The sequence below is a fragment of the Pseudophryne corroboree genome, chromosome 10 (assembly GCF_028390025.1).
Source record: "Pseudophryne corroboree isolate aPseCor3 chromosome 10, aPseCor3.hap2, whole genome shotgun sequence".
In the NCBI taxonomy this organism is placed as follows: Eukaryota; Metazoa; Chordata; class Amphibia; order Anura; family Myobatrachidae; genus Pseudophryne; species Pseudophryne corroboree.
The window spans coordinates 140,814,257-140,840,265 of NC_086453.1; the positions used below are offsets into that span (position 1 = coordinate 140,814,257).

The 26,009-nt window shown below is 47.6% G+C and overlaps 1 long non-coding RNA gene across 1 annotated transcript in view; it reads right to left on the bottom strand.

Moving 5' to 3' along the window:
- LOC134966244 (uncharacterized) overlaps nt 1–26,009 on the bottom strand; it is a 66,304-nt gene that overhangs the window by 12,297 nt on the left and 27,998 nt on the right. Inside the window, exons 2-4 of the long non-coding RNA XR_010188609.1 lie at nt 19,719–19,793; nt 19,441–19,645; nt 18,732–18,844 (exon numbers count right to left, since the gene is read on the bottom strand). This is a non-coding gene — a long non-coding RNA (uncharacterized LOC134966244). The remainder of the gene's footprint in view (nt 1–18,731; nt 18,845–19,440; nt 19,646–19,718; nt 19,794–26,009) is intronic.

The following is a 26,009-nucleotide window of genomic DNA, read 5'->3' on the forward strand; positions in this document are numbered from 1 at the left end:
AACTTCCTCTGGAATGCCCTTTTCTTTTAGAATCCGGCGTTCAACCGCCATGCCGTCAAACGCAGACGCGGTAAGTCTTGGAACATACAAGGTCCCTGCTGAAGCAGATCCCGTCTTAGAGGTAGAGGCCACGGATCCTCCGTGAGCATCTCTTGAAGTTCCGGATACCAAGTTCTTCTTGGCCAGTCCGGAGCCACCAGTATCGTTCTTACTCCTCTTTTCCGTATAATTCTCAGTACCTTTGGTATGAGAGGCAGAGGAGGGAACACATACACTGACTGGTACACCCACGGTGTTACCAGAGCGTCCACAGCTATTGCCTGAGGGTCTCTTGACCTGGCGCAATACCTGTCCAATTTTTTGTTGAGGCGAGACGCCATCATGTCCACCTTTGGTTTTTCCCAACGGTTCACAATCATGTGGAAAACTTCTGGATGAAGTCCCCACTCTCCCGGGTGAAGGTCGTGTCTGCTGAGGAAATCTGCTTCCCAGTTGTCCACTCCCGGGATGAACACTGCTGACAGTGCTATGACATGATTCTCCGCCCAGCGCAGAATCCTTGCAGCTTCTGCCATTGCACTCCTGCTTCTCGTGCCGCCTTGTCGGTTTACGTGGGCTACTGCCGTGATGTTGTCGGACTGGATCAACACCGGCTGACCCTGAAGCAGCGGTTTTGCCAGACTTAGAGCATTGTAGATCGCTCTTAGCTCCAGTATATTTATGTGAAGAGACGTCTCCAGGTTTGACCACACGCCCTGGAAGTTTCTTCCCTTTGTGACTGCTCCCCAACCTCGTAGGCTGGCATCCGTAGTCACCAGGACCCAGTCCTGTATGCCGAATCTGCGGCCCACTAACAGATGGGCAGTCTGCAACCACCACAGGAGAGACAACCTTGTTCTCGGTGACAGTGTTATCCGCTGATGCATGTGCAGATGCGATCCGGACCATTTGTCCAGCAGATCCCACTGAAATGTCCGTGCATGGAATCTGCCGAATGGAATCGCTTCGTACGAAGCCACCATCTTTCCCAGGACTCTTGTGCATTGATGTACTGACACAGTTCCTGGTTTTAGGAGGTTCCTGACAAGTTCGGATAACTCCCTTGCTTTCTCCTCCGGGAGAAACACCTTTTTCTGAACCGTGTCCAGAATCATTCCTAGGAACAGCAGACGAGTTGTCGGGGACAATTGAGATTTTGGAAGATTCAGAATCCACCCGTGTTGCTGAAGCACTACCTGGGTTAGTGCTACACCGACTTCCAGCTGTTCTCTGGACTTTGCCCTTATCAGGAGATCGTCCAAGTAAGGGATAATTAATACGCCTTTTCTTCGTAGAAGAACCATCATTCGGTCATTACCTTGGTAAAGACCCGAGGGGCCGTGGACAATCCAAACGGCAGCGTTTGAAACTGATAATGACAGTCTTGTATCACGAACCTGAGATACCCTTGGTGTGAGGGGTAAATTGGGACATGCAGATAAGCATCTTTTATGTCCAGGGACACCATGAAGTCCCCTTCTTCCAGATTCGCTATCACTGCTCTGAGTGACTCCATCTTGAACTTGAATTTCTGTATGTACAGGTTCAAGGATTTCAGGTTTAGAATAGGTCTTACCGAACCGTCCGGCTTCGGTACCACAAATAGTGTGGAATAATACCCCTTTCCCTGTTGTAGGAGGGGTACCTTGACTATCACCTGCTGAGAATACAGCTTGTGAATGGCTTCCAAAACCGACGTCCTTTCTGAGGGAGACGTTGGTAAAGCAGACTTTAGGAACCGGCGAGGGGGAAACCTTTCGAACTCCAGCATGTAACCCTGAGATATTATCTGCAGGACCCACGGGTCCACTTGTGAGTGAGCCCATTGATTGCTGAAAATCTTGAGTCGACCCCCCACCGTTCCTGGGTCCGCTTGTAAAGCCCCAGCGTCATGCTGCTGGCTTTGTAGAAGCCGGGGCGGGCTTCTGTTCCTGGGCAGGGGCTGCGTGCTGCCCTTTCTTACCCTTTCCTCTGCCTCTCGGCAGATAAGACTGTCCTTTTGGTCGCTTTTTATATGAGCGAAAGGACTGCGGCTGAAAAGACGGTGTCCTTTTCTGTTGTGAAGGGGTCTGAGGTAAAAAGGTGGACTTGCCGGCAGTTGCCGTGGTCACCAGGTCCGAAAGACCGACCCCAAACAATTCCTCTCCTTTATATGGCAATACTTCCATATGCCTCTTGGAATCCGCATCACCTGACCACTGTCGCGTCCATAAACTTCTTCTGGCAGATATGGACATCGCGCTTACTCTTGATGCTAGAGTACAAACATCCCTCTGAGCATCTCGCATATAAAGAAAAGCATCCTTTAATTGCTCTAGAGTCAATAAAATACTGTCCCTATCCAGGGTCTCAATATTTTCAGTCAGAGAATCCAACCACACTACCCCAGCACTGCACATCCAGGCTGAGGCTATTGCCGGTCGCAGTATAACACCAGTATGTGTGTATATACTCTTCAGTGTAGTTTCCAGCCTCCTATCTGCTGGATCCTTGAGGGCGGCCGTATCAGGAGACGGCAACGCCACTTGCTTTGATAAACGTGTGAGCGCCTTATCCACCTTAGGGGGTGTTTCCCAGCGCGCCCTAACCTCTGGTGGGAAAGGGTATAATGCCAACAACTTCTTTGAAATTAGCAATTTTCTATCGGGGGTAACCCACGCTTCATCACACACATCATTCAATTCCTCTGATTCTGGGAAAAATACAGGTAGTTTTTTCACCCCCCACATAATACCCCTTTTTGAGGTACCAGCAGTATCAGAGATCTGTAACGCCTCCTTCATTGCCGTGATCATATAACGTGTGGCCCTATTGGAAAATACGTTTGTTTCTTCACCGTCGACACTAGATTCATCTGTGTCGGTACCCGTGTCGACTGACTGAGGTAAAGGACGTTTTACAGCTCCTGACGGTGTCTGAGACGCCTGAACCGGTACTAACTGGTTTGCCGGGCGTCTCATTTCGTCAACTGACTTTTGTAGTGTGCTGACATTATCACGTAATTCCATAACTAAAGCCATCCATTCCGGTGTCGACTCCCTAGGGGGTGACATTACCATCATCGGCAATTGCTCTGCCTCCACACCAACATCGTCCTCATACATGTCGACACACCCGTACCGACACACAGCAGCCACACAGGGAATGCTCTAATCGAAGACAGGACCCCTTAGCCCTTTGGGGAGACAGAGGGAGAGTTTGCCAGCACACACCAAAAGCGCTATAAATGTATATAAACAACCCTAGAAGGTGTTGTTTACTATATATGCGCTCTCAATATATAAATATCGCCAATTTATGCCCCCCTTCTCTTTGTTACCCTGTTTCTGTAGTGCAGTGCAGGGGAGAGTCCTGGGAGCCTTCCTCACCAGCGGAGCTGAGCAGGAAAATGGCGCTGAGTGCTGAGGAGAATAAGCTCCGCCCCTTTTTCGGCGGGATTTTTCTCCCGGTTTTTAAGAAACTGGCCTGGGTCAAAATACATACATATAGCCTTAATGGGTATATGTGATGTATTTCTTTTGCCACTAAAGGTAATTATATTGCTGCCCAGGGCGCCCCCAGCAGCGCCCTGCACCCTCCGTGACTGAGTCAGTGAGCCGTGTGACAACAATGGCGCACAGCTGCAGTGCTGTGCGCTACCTTCATGAAGACTGTGGAGTCTTCTGCCGCCTGTTTTCCGGACCTCCGTACTGCCGTCTCTTCAGCGTCTGTAAGGGGGATCGGCGGCGCGGCTCCGGGACGAACCCCAGGCTGACCTGTGTTCCGACTCCCTCTGGAGCTAAGTGTCCAGTAGCCTAAGACTCCAATCCATCCTGCACGCAGGTGAGTTGGAAATCTCTCCCCTAAGTCCCTCGATGCAGTGATCCTGTTGCCAGCAGGAATCACTGAGATTGAAACCTAAAAAAAAACTTTTCTAAACAGCTCTTTAAGAGAGCCACCTAGATTGCACCCTCTCGGACGGGCACAAAAACCTAACTGGGGCTTGGAGGAGGGTCATAGGGGGAGGAGCCAGTACGCACCATGTGACCTAAAAGCTTTTTTAGATGTGCCCGGTCTCCTGCGGAGCCCGCTATTCCCCATGGTCCTGACGGAGTCCCCAGCATCCACTAGGACGTTAGAGAAAATAAAAAAATTTTAATTCACCAAACATGTGCTGATTCTTAAACACTATTGTACCAGTGCTGCAAGGTTGGACGTAATAGTGTGGCGTATTTGTTCTGCAGCGGAGTTTGAGGCAGTCCCAAACAAAGCACCTTCCACATGTGGGTTCATAACCTCAGGGTCTAGCACAGTCCACTCAGGAAGGAATACCTCATTTTTCAGTTCACAGATGTTGTGCAGTATACAGCACGCAGCTACTACATTAGGCATATTCTTTAGGTCCACATCATTGCGCTTCATCAAACAACGCCATCTTCCTTTTAACCTGCCAAAGGCGTTCTCAACCACCATCCTTGCTGAACTCAGGGTGTAAGTATAGGTTTGTTGCTCTGGGGTTAACTGGACCTGTCCTCCTGCGCAAATATTGGCGGCGACTAGCAGCCCTAGTATCCACCATAAATTGCACCCTCCTCCTCCTCATAAAATATATGTGCAGTATACTGCACAGTGTGACAAGCTGCATCATGCTGTCACTGGCTGTATGAAACATCTGCAAAGCAGAAAGAATCATGAGCTCAGGCATACACACTGGTACTCCGTCGGCCATGACTGCAGCAATGATGTGAGCAGGCACCACCCCTCCCTTTGTTGACTAGTGTGACCTCATCTATGTGAGCCAGAAAAAGGCCATTTCTAATGACATACATATGCATTTGCAAGGATATCCCGGGATCAGTGTAAATGGGGCTGTCCCGGGTCGATCCCAGGTCTTAGTGCAGTGTGAAAGGGGTCAGTCCCGGGAATGCATCCTGGGACGCATCCCGGGAAGCATCCCGGGAGTGACCCGGGTGTGCGAGTGTAAAAGGGGTATTAGTGACTGACTCTAACCTCCACGCAATGGTGCCTAAACCCCTCTTCCCTGCAGCCTAACCCTCCCCCTTACTGTCTAACCCTAACCCTCCCTGGTGGTGCCTAACCCTATCCTCCCACCAGAGGCGTCGGAATGGGAAGGGGGGCAAGGGGGCAGCTCGCTCCCTCCAAAACATGAGAGAGGCGCCAGCCACCCGGTCCCTCGATTGCCCACTGCCGCTACACCCAGTCCGGCCCCAAACTTACCCGAGTCACAGTACGCGGCCGAGGGCACTCCAGCCGCATACCGTGATTCACTGACTTCACTGAGTCAGTGGTAGTGGTGCTGCTGCTGCGGACGCGCCTGTGCTCCCCCTCTTCTCCCGTGTTGGGCCGCATCGATCATGCATATGTAATGAGCGGCGGAACGTCATGACGTCACGCCGCTCATTACATATGCGTAAACTGTGCTGGGGCCGGACATCACAGCGGGACTTGAAAACTTGCTTGAAAATGCGGGGGCCACCCGCTCCTGCACGCCCTCCCATCATTCTGTGGGGGTATGTACTGTTTATCTGGTACTGGGGGTATACGTGTATCTTACACTGGGAGCATATATGTATCTAACACTGTGAGGGCGCATATGCCCATCTGGCACTGGGGGGAATATATGCATCTGGCACTGGGGGCATATGCAAATCTGGTACTGGGGGGCATATGCGTGCGCATCTGGCACTGTGGGGGCATATGCGCATCTGGCACTGTGGGGCATATGCACATCTGGCACTGGGGGCATATGCGTATCTGGCACTGGGGGCATATGTGTACCTGGCACTGGGGGATATGCGTATCTAGCACTGTGGGGGATATGCACATCTGGCACTGTGGGGCATATGCACATCTGGCATATGCGTATCTGGCACTGGGGGCATATGTGTACCTGGCACTGGGGGATATGCGTATCTAGCACTGTGGGGGATATGCACATCTGGCACTGGGGGCATATGTGCATCTGGCACTGGGGGGCATATGCGTACCTGGCTCTGGGGGGCATATGCGTATCTGGCACTGGGGGGCATATGCGCATCTGGCACTGGGGGCATAGGTGTATCTGGCACTATGGGCATAGGCGTATCTGGCACTGGGGGGATATGCGTATCTGGCACTGGGGGGATATGCGTATCTGGCACTAGGGGGCATATGCGCATCTGGCACTGTGGGGGATATGCACATCTGGCACTGGGGGCACATGTGCATCTGGCACTGGGGGGCATATGCGTACCTGGCTCTGGGGGGCATATGCGTATCTGGCAGTGGGGGACATATGCGTATCTGGCTCTGGGGGGCATATGCGTATCTGGCACTGGGGGGATATGCGTATCTGGCACTAGGGGGCATATGCGCATCTGGCACTGGGGGGCATATGCGTATCTGGCACTGGGGGGATATGCGGATGTGGCACTGGGGGGGATATGCACATCTGGCACTGGGGGCATATGCACATCTGGCAGTGGGGGACATATGCGTATCTGGCTCTGGGGGGCATATGCGTATCTGGCACTTGGGGCATATGCGTATCTGGTACTGTGTGGGATATGTGTATTTGACACTGGGGCATATATGTATTTGGCACTGTGGGGGCATATGCGTATCTGGCACTGTGGGGGCATATGCATATCTGGGACTGTGGGGCATATGTGTATCAGGAACTATGGGGACATATGTGTATCTGGCACTGCAGATTGGGGTAAAAGTGTCTGACCACACCCCTTTCTTGTGAGACCACACCCCTTTGTGTGGCGTGCGCACTGTTCCTTTAAGAAGTTTATCCCATAAAAAAGCGCCAAAAATTTTATTTGCTTACGAAAAAAAATTGGCTCTGGCTGGCCCTGGCTACACCCTGTGTAAAGTAATAGCAGCGGTGTTTGATGCACCGCTGCTAATATAGCGCGGGCAGCACTGAAGCTGCCTGCCATGTGTTCTCCGCCCCCACCTCGTCTCCGCCAGTGTCTGAGCTCTGCGACGTGCTGCCAGTGAGGTGACAATGGAGGTAAGCAGCTGCATAGTTGCTTCCTTCTAACATACACCAACAATGTTGCATCAATAATACAGATCAATAGGGCAAACTTATTCAGGCATAAACAGATATAGGTGGTCATTCCGAGTTGATCGCTAGCTGCATTTGTTCACAGCGCAGCAATCAGGCTAAAAAAACGTCACGTCGTTCGGGCACAACGAACGATGTAGTTTTGCACAGGGTCTAGCGAAGCATTTCAGTCGCACTGGTGTCCGCAGAATGATTGACATGAAGTGGGCATTTCTGGGTGTCAACTGACCGTTTTCAGGGAGTGTTCGAAAAAACGCAGGCGTGCCAGGATAAACGCAGGTGTGGCTGGACGAACGCTGGGCGGGTTTGTGACGTCAAAACAGGAACTGAACAGTCTGAAGTGATCGCAAGCACTGAGTAGGTTTTGAGCTACTCTGAAACTGCACAAAAAAACCTTTGTAGCCGCTCTGCAATCCATTCATTCGCACTTCTACTAAGCTAAAATACACTCCCAGTGGGTGGCGGCATAGCGTTTGCATGGCTGCTAAAAACTGCTAGCGAGCGATCAACTCGGAATGACCACTATAATGCATAAATCATATACGTTCCTATCATAGGCTTTTTCCTTTGCATGGAATTCCAACTTTAGGTGCTTCTCATGCAGATCCCTTTTTCCCTTGCGATGTCACTCATAGTCATCATATATAAAACAAGAATACTGTCTATGGAGATCTCATGCAATACGTTTTTTTAATTTGGATGATCAAACAGACAGAAATACCATACGTCACATAAAAAAATGACACATAAAAAACAGTGTAAAATTCTATTAAAAAAATGTCCTCCTGACCATATAATCACAAAGCACACATCGCACAGGTGAGGTCCCAGTATCGGACCAAGAGGGGGTAATTACTAGAGGGTTTGAGAACTGAACCAGTCCTCAAACAGATGTAAAACAATGACTCCAGATGGCCTTCCATATAAGCTATGTTATGGATTTCGATACAGAGCCCCACTGGATCCAAATGTGGTAGTCTCTTGTGCACCGCCAACACGTTTCAAGCCTTTCTAGGCCATTGTCAAGACCATTTGCCGCCACTTTTCACCTGTGCGATATGTGCTTTGTGATTATATGGTCAGGAGGACCTTTTTTTTATAGAATTTTTACACTGTTTTTTATGTGTATTTTTTTATGTGACGTATGGAAGTTCTGTCTGATCGTCTAAATTAAAAAACGTATTGCATGAGATCTCCATATATTCTTGTTTTTTTATATGATGACTATGAGTGACATCGCAAGGGAAAAAAGGATCTGCATGAGTAGCACCTAAAGTTGGAATTCCATGCAAAGAAAAAAGCCTATGATAGGAACTAGGGAGGCCAATCCCGGGCCGATTTTTCAATCCCGGGATTCGCTGGAGGGTGGGTGTAGTGTAGTGACTAGGGAGCAGCGCTGGAGGGTGGGTGTAGTGTAGGGACTAGGGAGCAGCGCTGGATAGTGGGTATAGTGTAGGGACTAGGGAGCAGCGCTGGAGGGTGTAGGAAGTGGAGCGGGAGGGAGGCTGAAGCGAGCACCACAGTGAGGGAGGGTTGGTGTCAGTAAAACTACACTTACTATTAGACGGGCGGCAGGCGGCAGCCATGGACAAGACGCGCTGAGCGCACCAGAGGCCTTTCAAATTGTAGTGCTGGCCGTCAGCCAGTCAGAACGGGCAGTCCGGCAGCCAATCAGGAGCCGCTGCGTCCGCTTCCCTGATTGGCCGCCGGTCCACCAGCTGTGATTGGCTGGCGGCCGGCGCTACATTTGAAATGCCACCGCGGTCTGTGTACATGGCTGCCGCCCGCCTAATACTGCCGCCCGCCTAATAGTAAGTTACTTACACCAACCCTCCCTCGCTGCTGCGTTGCACATGCGCAATGCAATCCCGTGAATCGGGATTTAGGCCCGCCGATCTCGATCCCGGGATTGGCCTCCCTAATAGGAACGTATATAATTACTGCATTATATCTATTTATGCCTGAATAAGTTTGCCTAATTGATCTGTATTAATGATGCAATATTGTGGGTGTATCTTAGAAGGGAGAGCCTGCAATTTCTTTGTGTTATTGCTCACTGGCGTGTGGGAAGCGCCCCACAAGTGTACTAATTGTTAAGGCTGACCCCATTTTGCGCACCAGAGAAAATACCATTTTGTTCTCAGATGCATAGTTGCTGACCATGGGGTAGGGGTAGGGAAGTGGAGCACAGGAATGAGAAGGAGAAGAGAGAGGAATGAGGAGGAGGGCGAGCTCTACAATGTATATAATGGGCTCTGTCAGGCATAATGTGTGTAAGAGGCTCTACCAGAAATAATGTATATAAGGGGCTTTACCAGGCATAATGTGTGCAAGAGGCTCTACCAGAAATAATGTATATAAGGGGCTTTACCAGGCATACTGTGTGTAAGGGAGCTCTACCAGACATAATGTATATAAGGGGTCACTCACTAAGGTGGCCATAAATTAGGGGCGCCAAAAATCTGATTTTATCTTGCCCCCCACATGAAAAACGTTCTGAAGCCCCTGCCTCCCACCCTGCAGCCTAACCATACCCCCCCCCCCCCCCCCTCTCGCAGCCAAAATCTACACCCTCCACACTGGCCCTAACCTGGCCACTATACTTACGGTCTGGATGCCAGCTGTCAAGATTCCAGCATTGGTCTTCTGACCCTGTCGAGGTTCTGGTGTCGGCTTTCTGACGCCTGTCAGGATTCCAGCATCGGTATTCCGACTGCTGGGATCCTGACAGCTGGCATCTTGACCGCATTCCTGTTTCCCTTAGAAACAAATATGTACTCCCTGATCATTTACACTTTCCTCTGAGATGGGTTAATCAATTTTGATTTTTGGGTATTGAAATTTCTCATAACGTGGCAGATTATTTTCAGTTGAAAATGAAACCTCAAATTGTCTTCTTTAAAACCAAGTCTTATGTTTGGAAGAAATTGCCATTGTCAACTGTGGATAGAGTGAACCTTGTAAAAATGGTAATCCACTTGAAGTTTTTATAGACGTTCCAACAGTCCCCGATATTTTTCCACACTCATAACAAATAAATAGATATATTACTTCCTTGGTGTGTGGTGATAAAAGAGCATATACCTGTATACTGTAGGTTCGAAGACAATGTGCAGGACTAGAAATAATGGAGGTATGGCACTTCCCAATTTACATTTATATTACCTAGTTGCTCATTTGGCACATCTCAGAGAGTGGTTACGCCTAGAGATAGTGGCAAATTACCAGAGGCTCCAATTGAACAAGCAGGGTTTTATTACTGCCCTTTACAATTTTTGTTTGCCACTGGCTCAGTTCATGCATACTCCAGAGCCGGATTAAGGGGGGGGCCCAGGGGTTAAGTACCCCGGGCCCCCTGTTTTAAAAGGGCCCCCCAGCACCCGCACACAGTTTGGACCTCCACGCTGCGCTCCCAGCGGCTCCCTATACTGTAGGTTGCCTTGGCAACCTAACAGCAGCGGCGCCGGATAGAAGTACAGGACAGCTGAGCTACGGCTCAGCTGTCCAATCGTGTGTAAAGGCGCTGCGCTCTCAGCGGCTCCCTATAGGTTGCCCTGGCAACCGAACAGCGCTGCCGCTGCTTAGAAGTACAGGACAGCTGAGCGACGGCTCAGCTGTCCAATCGTGTGTTAATGTGCAGCCTGTGGCCCAGTCATTGGCTGGCCGGCAGGCTGCAGAGTGTGGAACCAGCGGAGGGTGTGTGGCGGAGCGAGCTGTCACTCTCCTGTGTCATGAGCTGTGTCTGCCAGCTGCAGAGAAAACATGTAAGCTGGCTGTATTGGGTTTTTTGTTTTTTTTGTTTTATTTACCATGCTGTCATGTTGTTAAATTGGAACTATTGGCGTGTTGGCATTATGTGTGTGTGTGTGTGTGTGTGTGTGTGTGTGTGTGTGTGTGTGTGTGTGTGTGTGTGTGTGTGTGTGTGTGTGTGTGTATGTATGTATATATATATATATATTTTTTTTATATATATATATATATATATATATATATTTACATACGGGATGTAGTTAGGTGACCGGCGGTCAGGAGACCGCTGGTCACCATACTGACGTGGAATCCTGGCTTGGAGTTGGCCGGGGAGGCCACACTGCGGGCTCGGTGGTGTGCTGCGCTCACCACAGGTTCTATTCCCACTCTATGGTTGTCATGGACACAGGAATAGTCCCTGTTAGTCGGCATGCCGACTATCGGGATTGTTAGGGGTCGGGATCCTGGCGTCGGTATTGTGACCAGCGGTCTCCTGGCCGCCGGTCACCTAACTACATCCCGTATATATATATATATATATATCTATATATAAATGTGTATATGTATATGCATGTGTGTATATATATATATATATATATATATATATATATATATAAATTTTCCTGCCTCCTTGTTAGCGGCCCCAACATTTGAAGTGCCCCGGGCCCCCCATAGCCTTAATCTGGCTCTGGCATACTCTCCATTACTGATTCAGACTAGGAAGGTATGCTCACTGCAAAATCTCTCTCTTTTAAATTAGGATTTCACCCTGACTCCCCTCTGTGGAACAATTCTTTATTTCGTAAATTAATATGGTTGGAGGGTGGAATCCTATGAAGACAATATAAGGTAGTGGCTGTGGGACAACTGCATGTAGCGGTTGTTTTGTCAGTTTTAAAACCCTTCAATCAACTTATGGCCTACCAAATTCTTTCTTTTACCACTTCCTTCAACTGCGTCATGCATTGGGTAAGCAGTTTGCACGCAGAGACGTGCAGTCAGTGGAGGCAGAGGAGGCAGTGCCTCCCCTGTCATTAATGATTAAAATAATACAAAGAAGATACTTTTGACACATAGTCTGTGTAATAAGTATCTTCTTTATATTAATCTAATAATTTTCAGAGTACATACCTGTTTAAAATTGATTTCAGAGGCACCGAGAGCGGTGCCTCTCGCTGCCAATTGTAAATGGCCGGAAGCAGGGGGCGGGGCCAAGCAGAGGGCTGTAAAAGCCCATTAATAAAAGCACTGTAAGCGGCACCTATACAAGTGCCTCAGTGCAGGGACGTGCTTTCAGCCCATATGAAAGCACGCCCCTGTCACTGTGATTGGGCAGCAGATTCAGCACTGACAGTGACCTGCATCCGTCTGTCACTGTCAGTGCTGTACAGGGAGGGAGAGATAGTGTCTGCTGCAGTGTGTCAGTGCATGTAAGTGTTTAGTTACAATACACTGTCACACAATTTACACTGTCCTCCTCACCCTCCCCTCCAGTTCCACACATGAAGGTTTTTTATTTTATAAAAATGTGCACTATATTTGCCTGCTCATCACGTTTGATGAGCAGGCACAGTTTGTGTCGCGAGACCCGGCATCGGGTGGTAGTGGGCATTTGGAGCTGTAGCGGGCGGAGGCGGCGGCGGGACAGCTTTAGAGGCAGTGGTGGGACTTAAGCTGCGGCAGTGCCGGCGGGACTTTGGTGGCAGCGGGACTCAGCTGGCATTTTGGCTGCAGGGCTGGATCATGGATCCAGTCCCTGTCAGCCGTTAAGGCACACTTTGTAGGCATTACCCATTTCAAAAATGGTGCCACAGTGCTGCCAGCTCACCAGGCAAAGATGCCGGAAGCCCTGGTGGCCGCCAGTCAACCAGGCGAAGATGTCAGAAGCCCTGATTGGCGCCAGCCCACCAGGCGAAGACGTCGGAAGCCCTGGGGGGTTGGCGGCCGCAAAAAGAAGCTATATGGCCACCAGCCCACCAGGCGAAGACGCTGGAAGCCCTGGTGGGAGCCAGCCCGCCAGATGAAGATGTCGGAAGCCCTGGTGGGTTGGCAGCCGCGAAAAAAGAGCTAGATGGCCGCCAGCTCGCCAGGCGAAGACGCTGGAAACCCTGGTGGGAGCCAGCCACGAAAAAGAGCTATATGGCCGCCAGTCCACCAGACGACCATGTTGGAAGCCCTGGTGGGTTGGCGGCCGTGAAAAAAAGCTATATGGCTGCCAGCTCGCCAGGCAAAGACGCTGGGGGCCCTGATGGGAGCCAGCCTGCCGGATGAAGACATCGGAAGCCCTGGTAGGTTGGCAGCCGCGAAAAAGAGCTATATGGCCGCCAGCTCACCAGGCGAAGATGCCGTAATCCCTGGTGGGTGCCAGCCTGCCAGCAGGGGTGTAGCGAGGGTGGTTCTGGTGGAGTGCAAGCTCCGGGCACCCAAAAAGTTAGAGGGCGCGCTGCCCTACCCTTCCCGTGGGCCACTGGAAGCCACAGAGCAGGAGGAGAAGTAGAGGGGGTGCCCACCCAGTCGGACTCTGAGACTAGGGGGGTCATTCCAAGTTGATCGCTCGCTAGCTAGTTTTAGCAGCCGTGCAAACGCTATGCCACCGCCCACTGGGGAGTGTATTTTAGCTTAGCAGAAGTGCGAACGCATGTGCAGCCGAGCTCTGCAAAACAGTTTGTGCAGTTTCTGAGTAGCTCTGAACCTACTCAGCGCTTGCGATCACTTCAGACTCTTTGTGTCCAGATTTGACGTCATACACCGCCCAGCGAACGCCCAGCCACGCCTGCGTTTTTTCAGATACACCTGCGTTTTTGCAAACACTCCCTGAAAAAGGTCAGTTGACACCCAGAAACGCCCCATTTCTGTCAATCTTCTTGCAGCCATCAGTGCGAAGGAAAACTTTGCTAGAACCTGTGCACAACCACAATGGGCTTTGTACCCGTACGTCGCGCAGAAATGCCGTTTTTTAGCCTGATCGCTGTGCTGTGAACAATGGCAGCTAGAGATCAACTCGGAATGACCCGCTAGGTAGGGAACAGGTCAGACCAGAGGGGACAGCAGGAGACACTGGCAGCCGGCACATGCCGGAGCTCTGCCTTCCTCTTTATACGTCTTACTGTCTGCTTCTGTCCTTCTCTCTCTGCCCTCGCTGCTGCAGCACCGCTCTACTTTCTGGAAGCTGCAGCACTTCTCTACTTCATATGCTGCAGCTGCTCTCTCTACCCTAGCTGCTGCAGCACCTCTTTCTGTCTCGACTTCTGCAGAACATCTTTCTGCTCCGGCTGCTGCAGTACTTATTTCTAATGCAATGTGAATTGGTACTGTTTCGTGGCTATGCACCTGCCCAGTGAAGCCATTATTTGTTTATTGTTACCAGTCGTTAATTTTTGTTGGGAGCCAATTAACCTAGAAGTATATTTTTGTATTGTGGGAGGAAACCGGAGTACCCAGAGGAAACCCACCCAAGCACAGGGAGAATATACAAACTCCACACATGGTGGTACTTGAACCCATGACCTCAGTGCTGTGAGGCAGTAATGTTAACCATTCGTAATGCCACGCCCTTATATTATTGTTGCAAGCGTTTGGCACACACTGATCCTATTTTAAACAATGGGGGGCACCCAAAGGAAACTTTCACCCTGAGCTCCACAAGGTCTAGTTGGCTAGGCCCCCAATTCAGTACAGGAGAGGGGAGCACCAAAACATAACCTTGCTCCGGGCACCATGGCACCTAGCTACACCTCTGCCCGCCAGGCAAAGTCGTCAGAAGCCCTGGTGGGTTGGCGGCTGCGAAAAACAGCTATGTGGCCGCCAGCCACCAGGCAGAGATGCCGGAAGCTCATTAGGTATTATGTTTTTATTTTAATATTTTTTTTACAGGCGGATTATGGGTGCCAATAGGCCCTTAATGTTTGGGCATACTGGCACTTGTGGTTCTTCAAGTGTCGGCATACTGGGGCAGGCTTGTTGGGACTGCCTGTAAAGAATATTAGTATGTCATGAACCCCGCACCCACCACCACCAGGGGTGCGGGGCATAGCACTGGGATGCTGGTTGTTGCTCAGGTGGGGAGACCCTATTTAAATTTTTGGGTTCCCCACTTTCTGAGGAACTCCAGCCCTGGGCTGACTGGTTTGGGGGTGTTAAATGTTATGGTAGGGGACCCCAAACTGAGTGTCTCACCTGCTATGGCATTATCACCCTTGGCTGCTTCAACCTGGTGCTGGTTTTGCTGTAATGAGGGGAACCCTATGCTGGTTTGTTTGCCTTTGGGGCGGAAGGGGGCGGCCTCCGCAATCAACCAGTGACTCACCAGTCACTGACCTCACCGCACGTCACTGGTGTGCAGGTGCTGCTCCCCTTTGAGATTTTTCCTCCATTCTCTGAGGGCCTGTAAATTTGTTTCTAATGTATATTTGTTGAGTGGAGAATTTAATAACCCTTTGCGATTTGGGTATGTTGAGGGATTGGTCTGTCACTTTGGGGTCGCCCCGTAAATCTACTGCATCAGCGAGATTCCAACACAGTCAGACATTTATCCTCCTTAGGGTTTTCTGGACTCTGGTTAGGGCTGGCTAAACAAGTGAGGGGAGCAAGTATGAATTGTAATAAGTGGAAAACCCTTGGGGCAAAATTTTGGCATCTGCTATGGGCCTGTCCTGAAATGTCCAAATTTTGGTATTTAGTAGTAGACGGTGTTATAAAAACAGGAATATGTATTCCTCTTCATCATCCAGGGATTTGAATATTTGGGATTAGCATGGAGTACTTTATGACTTCAATGCTTCAGCTATACGTTAGCAATCTATAAGTATGTTAGCAAAGGTTTGCATAGCAAGACATCGTATGGCTTCTGTCAAGTCCTCTTTCTCAAAATGGGTTGCCCTGGTTAACTCAACTATCGGCCATGAGAGGTTTTTATATGATAGCAGAAAGTGTCTCCTGAAAAATGAAGAAATATGGTCAAGAGGGAAGGTACTTAGGAATCTAGTAAATCTACATGATTTTAGATTTCTAGTTGCCCATGAGTGTTTAAACATTGTTGACTAAGTTATGCTGACACACATACCCCTTTCACACCGCACAAATAACCTGGTATCGACCTGGCATATTGTCGGGTCGACATGGGTCAGCGTGCGGTGTGAAAGCGCCATGTCAGAAATCCCGGGTCACCTGACCCGGCAATTCAACCCGGGAATAAAGCAGTGTTATACCCGGGTTGAATATCGGGTCAATGGCAGCGTAAACAGGCTCCCAGGTCGATGCGACCTGGGACCCGTTTACTTCAACAGGGAGAGGCGGCGTGGAGATGATCTCATCTCCCAGCTCCGCCTCCGCCCCGGCTGCCAGCTCCGCTTTGCTGCTATGGCAACCCGCCCGGCATATTGCCGGGTCGGGGGAAACCAGCAGCAGCGTCCAAAGCTGGATCCCACACGGGAAGGACCCTTTCCAATTCCCGGGTGGGATCCGGCATTGGCGGTGTGAAAGGGGTATTACTGGCTGGGTTTATATTCAATTTTGTAATACGAGTGTCTCTATTTAAGTTATTCAAACTACTATAGCATTTCTTTATTTATGTTCTTATTGAAAGCAGCTTAATTCCTCAGCGGTTGCTCATTAATTTACATTTCCAGGGCGGCTGCTCCGTTGTCCAGCTGCCAGGTGGGGGTGCTGACCAATCAGCAGTGATCGGCAGCTGGCAGACACTAGGGGAGGGTGCAGAGAGGCAGAGGGGCCAGGAGATCTCTCTGGGAGTGGTGGCTGCTAGAAGATTATATTCCGGAAGCCGGACACTCTGTGGACCAAATATATCATAATACTTCAGAATACCAAGACACTTTGGACAATGCTATGCTTGTCTATTCCAATATGACTATGCCCCTGTGAACAAAGCAAGGACTTTAAAGACATGGGCCAAAATTTACTAAGAATTCGAGTTTGTCCGATTTGTGGGTTTTTTTCTAAGTCCCAATCCGGGAATTCACTAAGCACCAATCTCAGCAGTGTTTGGACTATTCGTAATGGTTTGATTAGCAAAGTTCCGAAATACGAATGAATAGACCATCGGTCAAACGCGGCTGTTATTACATACAATACGGGAATTCACTTTTAATTCGTATTTGGGTGTTAGTTTCTGAGTGCTCAATTGCGGTCGTATTTTTTTGCGATTCGTTAAAAAAAGCGGCAAAAAAATAGACCTGCTTTTTTCAATCGTGTTTACATGTGTTGCAACTCAAAAATCAATCACACCTGAATACGGATGCCTATAAAAGGATGTTAGGCCCAATTCAATCCACCTACACTCAGAAATGGCAGCAGGACTGTGGACCAGTGATATTTTGTGTGCTGTGGGATTCCTCAGACTCAGACATCAGCCTGTAAGTAACCAGGGCCAACAAACTGAACATGGTTAGCAGGTTGTACAGGTTCCGCGGAGGCTGCGCAGGCCTCGTTTTTTTAGGGGGCATTTAAACTTGAACGCGTTGTCCGATGATAAGGTCATACAGATGTTCCGTCTAAATCGTAACAACATTTTCCGTATGTATGACCTTGTCAAACTGGGCCTAGACCCTGATACAGCACGCTCTCGCTCTGTCTCAGGCCTGCACAAACTCCTGGCTGTGTTGCACTTTATGGCTACTGGCAGCTTTCAGGCTGTGTCTGGGGATGTCATAGGAATCTCACAGCCCTCATTTTTGAGAATATTAACACAGGTGATGTATACCTAACTACCTCTTCTTTTTTTTTTTTTTTTTTATTTCTCGGTGGCCAGTTCTGTCCTAAAATCTCATGTTTATTGTTCTTTCAAATATACACACAGGTGTTGGCTGTTTTGCAGCCCCACATCGATGCCTCAATCTGCTTCCCTACCCAGGAGTCTCAGTGGCATGCCGTCAGGGTAGATTTCTATGAGCTGGCTGGCATGCCCAATGTGCTTGGAGCCATAGATTGCACACACATTCAGCTGAGACCACCTAGGGGCAGGCAGCACATATATACTAATCGCCATCTAGAACACTCCACAAATGTGCAGGTGGTTTGTGATGCAAATCTCAAAATAATGAGTGTTGTTGCTGGTTACCCTGGGGGCTGCCATGACTCCTTCATCCTAAGTCAGTCATCCCTCTTTGATAAGTTTGAGGATGGACAAATGCCAGATGGATGGCTGCTGGGTATGTAATTTGATGTGTGTAGGCCTGCGTATACTTTGTCCAAATACAGGGGCAGATGCATTAACCTGTAGAAGGCATAAGGAAGTGAGAAACCACTGATATGTGCAGTGATTTTTTTGGGTGCCTGCTTGTCCTGCCCTTTGCCAATAGCACTGTCACGTTGTCGTGCTCTGGTGGAGCATCTTGGTGGTGATGAGACTGGCGTGATATTTGGAGTAGTCGTACCAGAACTGCTGCTTGTTTGCTGTTGGTGCATGGATCTGAGTGTTTCATTCAAGTTAGTGAGGGTGGCATTGAGTTCACGTGTAGCAGCATTTTGATTGTCTACAATTTAGAATAAACTTTCATTAATCTTTTGATTGTTTTAAAAAAATGTTCATATAACTTTGCTGTTGTCTGTGCTGTTCTTCCATTAGTCTGTGCTGTTCTTCCATTATGCGCTGTAAGTTGCCCATGACCTGTGTAATGTCTGTACGCATGAGTTCCATGGTATTGCCAATTCTGGTTGTTTGTTCATTTTGTCTACTCAGATTTCTGGTGATTCTTCTGAGGTGACATGGTAGGCTTGCAAACATTTGTGTCTGCCTACACAGGCAATCTTCATTAGTGGCCTGCTGTCTAGCCCAAATGGTCCAAAACACCTGATCAGGGCCTTGTGTTACTGGTGTTGTTGGGCTGTGTTGTGGTGGTGGTGTGCTTTGCTGTGGTGGTGTACTCACAGGTGCTGGGGGGCTGATTCCTTGGCTTAATGGCTGCATTTTTAAGATGTTTGTCTCCTCCATGTCACTGTGTTGCTGTTGTTGCGGAGGGATGCTGTTACCAGGACTAGAAGCTGAAATGTATAATAAATTGCCGTTAGCTATCCATATGTTTGATAAATGAAAACAAATCACTACAGATGGAACACATGTCATTCACTGTTGCTTTCAGATATTCTGCCTAGCAACATCATCACTCTTAACTTAAATACATACATATGCCTGTTTGTGGCAAATGTTTCTGGTTACTTGTGACAGCAAACACTTTAGTTTTATTGTAGATCAGACATACTCCAACATAAAAACACAATGTAACCCATAATGTGTTACCTTATAGCTTTTCTCAAACAAACATAGTAATGTTTTTATATGTATTTGGCAATGTGAGCACAAACACACATGTTAAAATTTTAAAAACAACCTTACTATTTGCAAAAATTAAACATGAGTTTCTGTTGCAGCATCTTACACACAATGTGCTAGTGTATGCCTCAAGTGGACATACATATCTTTACTGGATGTGGACAAGGCCATTTTGTTTGGATTCCATTTCATGTTTTACTTACTTCGGTAATTATTTATGTTTTTGATGTGTTTTGACTTAATGCGGTTAAGAAAAAGTTTGTTTACGATCTGAAATTGTTTACATTTATTTCAGTTTGATACTCACAATCAAGATGAGGGGAGTGTGGATGACGTCTTGGAGGTGTGTCCAAAATTTGGAGTGGGGGACCGAACATACTGTGGATAATCTTCGTGGCGGGGTAGCCTGTTGTGGTTGGCCCTGGACATCAGCCCTTGCTTTCTTTGCTGCCACAGGCTTTTTGTGGTGGTGTCTTACAGAAGTCCCACTTCTGCTGCTTCTTTTGATGGACCTATTAATGAAAGTTAAATTTTGTTATGCCCATTCCTTTACAAGCATACCCTATACTACAATGGACACTTTACCTGCTTCCGCAGCGTCATCATCATCAGATATGATGGGAGTTACTGGAGGATGAGTAGTACTGCTTTTTTCAAACACTGTAAATAAAAAAAAAATGTATTCATGCTATTGTTGATACATCCACCCATTATGCTTATAAACATTTATTCTTTAAGAAATGTTTGCTTTATTTTTCTGAAAAACATAAGGACCGGAAACCAAAAAACCACTACATAAAATAATAAACATTGTCCAATAGCCATATGCACTATGGAAAGTTCAACACAGGAAAACATGTACAGAACACTGACATAGGCCACAAGTAAAAATACATACATTAACAACCAAAAACACACACATCTTAATTTTGTAATGAAAGGAAAAATATTACAGATGCAATATAGAAATTGCTCTGTGATGTGGCACTCCAAACACACATTACCACTGTATGAGCCAAACCAAAAAAAACCACAAATAAAAAAATTACACTGCAGTGTTGTGTCACGGTACAAATACAAACTCAAACTGAACAAACAAATAGTGGTTTTGATAATAAAAAATATTAGATTCTGTAATAATGACATTACACATGTAAGTGGTTTCCAAACCACTTCCCACTACTACAACCTCTAACATGACAACCACTGTTTTTGAAACATTGCACATGGATAACCTAAATATAAAACATAGGCCAAATTAAAAAAACAAAAATGTCCAAAAGGAAAACATTATTGCAGGACAATTCAATGACACACCAAGTCCAAACTACACATGCAAAATATACTGGAAAAAAACACATGACATACAATAAAGTAAGATGTTACATTGGCTTTTGTATAAAACATTACCCAAAACAATGTATTTGCTGACACACACTTGAAGATGGGAGTCATATGCAACGTGACATGACACACATTTAAAAAAATAAAAAAATAAATAAGGTCATAGGGGTATATTTACTAAGATTCGTAATGTTCAGAATTTGTTTGAAGTTGAAACGCGACTGACATCGGTAGTGTGAATTTGCAACTTTTTGGGTTTTTTACGGCTCATTTACTAAGCGTTCGTAATTTATGTTTTCGTATTTTCCGATGTCGATGTCATTCGTATTTTTTTTATGTGTTCGCGGCCGACTCTTGTTTTTCCGGACGTATTTTGTTGGTCTTTTTTACGAATTCGTATCTTTAATTTCCACGGCAGTGTTTTTGACCCTTCCCGGACGCATTATTTTCTTACTTTCGTTTTCGTCACTCGTCCGTGATTGGTTGTGTTTGTCATGGAGGAGTGTCTGTGCTCATTAGTATAAAAACGCCCCCAACCAGCCGCACCTCGTGGGTTTAGTTAGTGGAGAGGTGAGAGTAAGTTGGTGTTTTTGGAGTTGGTGATTTGTTGGTCGGTTTTGGAGGTTTCTTGCGATTGTTGAGTGCTGTATTGTGTGTGTAAGTAGTCTTGTGGTAATTGTTGTGTGGTCTCTTAAAAGTTTGTGTCATTTTTAGTATTTGTGCATTTTACTTTCAGTCTATTGTCATTGTGTGTGTGTGTGTGTGTGTGTGTGTGTGTGTGTGTGTGTGTGTGTGTGTGTGTGTGTGTGTGTGTGTGTGTTGGTGTGCAGTGGTAGTGGAGGAGTGTGTTTTGTGTTTTTTTTTAATTAGTGTTATTTGTTGTTTGTCATTATTATGTCCCAGTCAGAGGTGAGTGAGAGGGAGGAGGTGAGTGAGGTGGAGGAGGTGAGTGAGGGGGTGGAGGTTAGTGAGGTGGAGGAGGGTGAGGTTGCTGCTGTGGCCTCGAGTGATAGTGACAGTGATGGTGGTGTTGCTCCGCAGCCACGCACCACTACCAAGACGGGCAGAAATGTTAAATTTAGCTTTGCGGAAAATATGGCTTTGGTGCATGAGTTGATGCGCCATCACCGCCAGCTGTTTGGGCGTGATGTGGCCAAGGTGCCTTCGCGCAGGAAAACTGTTCTGTGGGGGAAGGTAGTAGCGGCAGTAAACAGTGAGGGTGTGGTGAAGAGGACCGAGGACACGTGTCGGAAGAGATTCTACGACATCAAGCGCCGTGTCAAGGCCAAGATGGCAAAGGAGGCTAAGTCAGCCAGGCAAACAGGGGGTGGCCATCCCTTTATAGCGTCTTATCGGGAGTGGGAGGAACCTGTGCGGACCCTTATTCCGCATGAAGTTGTTGGTGCGACTAATGTGCGGGATTCGGATCGTCCTAGGCCTGATGGTGAGTTTATTTTTACTAATCTGTTATATCTGCATATGTGTTTATGTCTAATTAGTATTATTTAAATGATATTGTATTGTTAATATATTTTTATGTTCTAAATTGATTATCTATTTCTGTTTTTTTTAAATATTTTGTGTTTGTATAGTGAGGTGTTAGGTAGTAATGGTTTTTTTTGTGATTTTTGTCTAATGTCTGCTGTATTTTACTTGTCTTTGTGGCCAATATGTTAGTGTAGATGGCTAAGTATTGTATGTTTTTTTTTTAATTAAAAAATCTTTTTTTTCGGATTTTATATTTTTTAAAAACAAATTTACTCATTAATGTAATAATGTAAACTATATGGTAATACATGTGTGTATATTCAGCTGTTGGCCATGGAAAATTAGACTACTTGGCTATGTTTATGTCTTTGGAAATGGAACCTCATTAGCCTGTTTACAAAAAATTAAGCAAACCATTGTTTCAACATTTATTGTTAGAAACTGTACCCATAATGGTAAACATATGTCCACATCACTAAATGTTGCTGCTTACAAAAGTACACACTGTAATTAAAGGTCATAAACACCAATGTATCATTTTTACAGTACGAAAGCAAGCCTCCACTTCCAGAACACAAGCAACACTGTCAAGAGCTGTGGATGCTGGCGATACAGGTAACGCAAAAACGACACCTATTAACAGAGCCGGATTAATAATGGGGCGGGTGGAGCTGCAGCTCCAGGCCCCTCCTCAAAATAGGCCCATAGCAGCATGAAGTTGTGGGACAGACAGGAACACTTTTTCCTCCTGTCATCTCCAGCGCCCAGCACCGCAGCCTTCTGCCGTCCAATTCACACACAGGACTGACTCCTGGGGCTCTGGGCACCGCACGGGCAGCACATTGGCGGCGGCACACTATAGCCCGGGAGCAGCCAGCACTTATTCCTGCCTGCAGAGTGCACCTCCGGCTCCTGTGTTCTCGGCTGGGGCAGCGGCGCATGCGCGCACCTGTATTCCCGGACGTGGCTCAAACTAGCGGCAGCGGCACGGAGCTGCTGCTATGACTCTGCCGGCACAGTATGCCGGCTGCCAGGCAGGGAAGAGCCATGGGAGCCAGTGGCTACTGTGATCGGTCACTCAGTGGACAGGAACCTGTGACGGCTGCTGGAGGGTGAGATTGGCGGAGCTGCACGTGCGGGTAACTACTAGGGGAGGGGGCTGCCACTGCTGCACATTATAGGGAGGAGGCAAACTAATATATATACTGGTTAGAAGGGTAAGGGCACACTAATATATATACTGACTGGGAGGGGGCACCCTATATATACACTGACTGGGAGGGGGGACACTAATATATATACTGACGGGGAGTGAGCACACTAATATATATATACCGACGGGGAGGGGGCACACTAATATATATACTGACGGGGAGGGGGCACACTTATATATATACTGACTGGGAGGGGGCACACTAATATATATATATATATATATACACACTGACGGGGAGGGGGGCACACTAATATATATACTGACGGAGAGGGGGCACACTAATATATATACTGACTGGGAGGGGGCACACTATATATACAATGACTGGGAGGGGGCACACTAATATATATATACTGACGGTGAGGGGGCACACTAATATATATACTGACGGGGAGGGGGCACACTAATATATATACTGACTGGGAGGGGGCACCCTATATATACACTGACTGGGAGGGGGGACACTAATATATATACACTGACGGGGAGTGAGCACACTAATATATATATATATATATATATCTATATATATATATACTGGCTAGGAGGAGAGGGGGCACACTAATGTACACTGCTCAAAAAAATAAAGGGAACACTAAAATAACATATCCTAGATCTGAATGAATGAAATATTCTTATTAAATACTTTGTTCTTTACATAGTTGAATGTGCTGACAACAAAATCACACAAAAATTATCAATGGAAATCAAATTTATTAACCCATGGAGGTCTGGATTTGGAGTCACACTCAAAATTAAAGTGGAAAAACACACTACAGGCTGATCCAACTTTGATGTAATGTCCTTAAAACAAGTCAAGATGAGGCTCAGTAGTGTGTGTGGCCTCCACGTGCCTGTATGACCTCCCTACAACGCCTGGGCATGCTCCTGATGAGGTGGCAGATGGTCTCCTGAGAGATCTCCTCCCAGACCTGGACTAAAGCATCCGCCAACTCCTGGACAGTCTGTGGTGCAACGTGGCGTTGGTGGATGGAGCGAGACATGATGTCCCAGATGTGCTCAATTGGATTCAGGTCTGGGGAACGGGCAGGCCAGTCCATAGCATCAATGCCTTCGTCTTGCAGGAACTGCTGACACACTCCAGCCACATGAGGTCTAGCATTGTCTTGCATTAGGAGGAACCCAGGGCCAACCGCACCAGCATATGGTCTCACAAGGAGTCTGAGGATCTCATCTCGGTACCTAATGGCAGTCAGGCTACCTCTGGCGAGCACATGGAGGGCTGTGCGGCCCCCCAAAGAAATGCCACCCCACACCATTACGGACCCACTGCCAAACCGGTCATGCTGGAGGATGTTGCAGGCAGCAGAACGTTCTCCTTGGCGTCTCCAGACTCTGTCACGTCTGTCACATGTGCTCAGTGAGAACCTGCTTTCATCTGTGAAGAGCACAGGGCGCCAGTGGCGAATTTGCCAATCTTGGTGTTCTCTGGCAAATGCCAAACGTCCTGCACGGTGTTGGGCTGTAAGCACAACCCCCACCTGTGGACGTCGGGCCCTCATACCACCCTCATGGAGTCTGTTTCTGATCGTTTGAGTAGACACATGCACATTTGACTTGCTGGAGGTCATTTTGCAGGGCTCTGGCAGTGCTCCTCCTGTTCCTCCTTGCACAAAGGCGGAGGTAGCGGTCCTGCTGCTGGGTTGTTGCCCTCCTATGGCCTCCTCCATGTCTCCTGATGCACTGGCCTGTCTCCTGGTAGCGCCTCCATGCTCTGGACACTACGCTGACAGACACAGCAAACCTTCTTGCCACAGCTCGCATTGATGTGCCATCCTGGATGAGCTGCACTACCTGAGCCACTTGTGTGGGTTGTAGACTCCGTCTCATGCTACCACTAGAGTGAAACCACCGCCAGCTTTCAAAAGTGACCAAAACATCAGCCAGAAAGCATAGGAGCTGAGAAGTGATCTGTGGTCACCACCTGCAGAACAACTCCTTTATTGGGGGAGTCTTGCTAATTGCCTATAATTTCCACCTGTTGTCTATTCCATTTGCACAACAGCATGTGAAATTGATTGTCAATCAGTGTCGCTTCCTAAGTGGACAGTTTGATTTCACAGAAGTGTGATTGACTTGGAGTTACATTGTGTTGTTTAAGTGTTCCCTTTATTTTTTTGAGCTGTGTATATACTGACAAGGAAGGGCGGGGTCACACTAATGTATATACAGACAAGGGAGGGGGGGCACACTACAACATATACTGACTGGGGGGGGGGGGGCATTTTAATGCATATACAGCCTAGTGAGCGGGAGCACACATACATATACAGAATAGGGAGGGGAGGCAAACTGATGAATACTGTATACAGACTAGGGAAATATCCCTAATTCTAACATTATTACTGTTAATATATAATATTTATGTGCCTATGTATAGGTGTCTTGTTGAGTGTGTACATAAATGTAAAATATTTATTATATATGTTTGCCCCATTTTATTTTTTTTATGAACACCATTTGTAGTACGATCTGCCATGGTGTCCCCAGCCAGTGTTGGAATATAGGAGAGCTGCCTCAGGATGAGAAGCTTCTGAATAATACAGATAGCACACGGAGGAATGCATAGCAACAGCTTCATTGGGGTTAATTCAATTTTGCGCGGATTGAATAGCTCCGGGAAGGAGCTCCCGCTGCTATTAAATTCATCACACTGTTATGTCAGAGAAGGCCGGTTCTTGCGGACTAAACAGGGTATTTGGTCGAGAGAACCGGCATTCTCCGACCTAAGTGCCCGGCGTGATGCTATTTCTGCCATGCTAAGGGCAGAAAACAGCATTGCGACAGTACTTTTGTCAGATTTATGC